At 36.0% G+C, this 2764-nt stretch overlaps 1 long non-coding RNA gene across 1 annotated transcript; it reads right to left on the reverse strand.

The window, feature by feature from the left end:
* Positions 1–220: 220 nt before the first annotated feature.
* On the reverse strand, positions 221–1967 carry LOC113293699. Its single transcript, XR_003332479.1, has 4 exons — positions 1628–1967; positions 965–1163; positions 588–859; positions 221–480 (listed from the first exon to the last, which is right to left on the reverse strand). It is a non-coding gene; the product is annotated as an uncharacterized LOC113293699 (long non-coding RNA).
* Positions 1968–2764: the final 797 nt, after the last annotated feature.

The following is a 2764-nucleotide window of genomic DNA, read 5'->3' on the forward strand; positions in this document are numbered from 1 at the left end:
GTAAGTAGTTGGTCATGAAGCCTATAAATAGGCATAGGATGGATTCATTTGGGATCATTCAACAACAATCAAAAACTCAAGTGAGTAAACAAGAGTTAAAGTGAGAGCTAGGGTTTAGAGTAAGAGCCAAAGTGCCTCTTTGTAAACAACTAGTGTATGCCAAAGTTGCTACACAAGCCTCTTGTAATATTTTCATTTTCATATTAATATAAGCCTCACCTTTCAATTAACCAACCTCTCTTCCTAAATTAATTTCCATAAACCCATCACATTTCCGCATTGCGCCAACATGCTTTCGGTTCTAATGAATCCATAAGAGAAGCGACGATGTTATTTTCCTCAACAAACCATACCTGGTTTATAACTGAGATTCATTTTTGTATGTGAAGGAGTATACACAATGATGGTATACCTTTCTTTAATGTCAAGCACCTAAGGAATGGATAGGTTGAAGAACACCTTAGTGAAAATCCACAACATCTGTTGAGAAGCCAAAAACATATAAGGAAGTGCATAAGCTTTTCGTCGCCGGCAACATGAAAGCCTGAACTTTAATAAACAAATGAACTCGCACACTGAACCATTACCCGTGTTATAAGAGTGTTGGCAGAACGTGACTCCAGATCTTTGAAAGGGATAAAAGTGAACTTGTGATGAGGAATTTCAACTTGAGTGCCAAATATATAAATCACCTTTGTAACCCAGTTGAAGAATAGGCGGTGTTCATTATGAGCTGGGTAAATATCTTTTTCTCTCCTAGAATAGTGAACCTCCTCAGGGAATATATTCTTCCAACATGAAGTAACGGATCAGACTTCCAAATTAACTTCTTGGGAACCACCCCATGAAGTTCATCCCCCTGTTGATCAGTCCACAGGATAACATGACATACATGTAACAATTGATAAGTGCTTGGTAATTAGCTAATTTAATACACAAAACATTAGCTGTAGCTAATACTTACATTGTCATCTAGCATGAAGATGTCCAGGCTCGTGACCTTGTTGGTCTCCATGAACTGCAATTCATTCCACTTCCTAATGATCCTAACGCGTGTGGTCCAAAGTTTGCCTTCTTCAACCTCGCCTATATGCGAGAAAGCTTTGTATGCGGCTGTTACCGGGAGTTTAGAAGGGCTGGCTGTAATCTGGGCGCCCTATTTTCTACAGATGAATTGTAGAAAATCATAAGAGTAAAAGCCTTTAATTAAACTTCAGATGCATGTAGTTTCTTAATCTACAATACTTTTGAAAGACAACCGCTGCCAAGCATATCTATCAAAAATAGTTATAAGAAACCCCTATACAGCTAGGCATTCTAAAATTATTGTTGATACTAAAAGAAAGTATAACATTAACTCATGATTTGTAAGCTAAAATCATGGATTTTAGTTTATTGCCAATCAAGGATTCAACAAACCAAATGCCATATATACTTTTAGTGTTTGTGGATTCAATGGTTAGCTAGACAAAAAGATATATTTGTAAGATCTAAAAAGTAAAATCAACCCAGTTCAGTAAAGATAGATAACAATCAGTTATTTAGACAACATCAATAATAGAAGCTTAAATTAGACAACAGGTTGTAAAATTCTGAATGTGCAAGACTCGAACGGAGTAGTATTTACCTGAGATGGATGGGAGATGGATGGCACCTTTTTTTCATCTGAAATAAAACAAAGAAAATAACTTGGAAATGTGAAATTGATCTATGGACCGTGTGATTGAAAGAGAAACCCGAAAATTAGAGTTGGGAAACTCAAAAACAATTATTAGTTAGCTAATGTTCTTGAGAGGGGCGTAAGAAACATGGGAAGATGATGAGATCTATTAGGGTTTATGTAGGTGGACATTTGTAACGTACTATGAAGAAATGATTTCTGGGTATGAATGAGATTCACGAAAGGGCTTGATTGGTACAAATAATCAATAACAATGAAGATCAGGATCCCTAATATTAGAGAAGAAGATGGGTAGCCGTAACGTCTGTGCTACGAAGAGGTGACGCATGAGATAAAGAGAGAAGACCATTTATCCCTTTCACTTCGTTCCACTTTTAAAGCAATGAGAGCCATTGATTACTTAAAAAGATTGATTCAGAACCGTCATATGGGCAAAAACACGTTTGTTTTTGTAAGATAAATGTTATATGTCTACGTTATGTGACAACATGTTACATGTTTATTCTGTTTTTGATACAAGGGCGTATCGATCCAGTGCTGCATCCTATTTCGTCTTTATATGCATTCTGGTACACCTCTAATCACGTTGGTAAGGTATTCTTTTGGTCCAATATATTGATTTTGCATTAAGTGACATAAAATGTTCAAGGCGTTGGACTTTCACATCTTTAATCATCATTGCTTAGACCAATACATAAAAATATATTATGACGGGAGGCGACACATATGAATTCTGGTCATGTGCCTGCTAAAAGATAAAGACTTCGATATTTTCTTCTAATTGCAAAGCGCAACATATAAAACCTGCTCCAAAATTTGACACCGAAACAGAAATTTGTTGGTTCAAACAGGCTAAACCCCTCATTTGGCACATTACTCTCTCTCACTCTAGATTTTTAGTTCCATGATAAATTTTTATTGATTTTACACTTCTGCATACAAATTATAAGTACATGAAAATTATAAAAGCATACAGAAGATGATGTAAACCCCCTTCTAAATGATGGAGTGACAATGCTCCTATCGAAGCCAAATATAGCACCTTCCTAGCCCATTGAATAAAAGCATCTAACTATTTAGAAG

The sequence above is a fragment of the Papaver somniferum genome, chromosome 7 (genome assembly GCF_003573695.1).
Source record: "Papaver somniferum cultivar HN1 chromosome 7, ASM357369v1, whole genome shotgun sequence".
Lineage (NCBI taxonomy): Eukaryota > Viridiplantae > Streptophyta > Magnoliopsida > Ranunculales > Papaveraceae > Papaver > Papaver somniferum.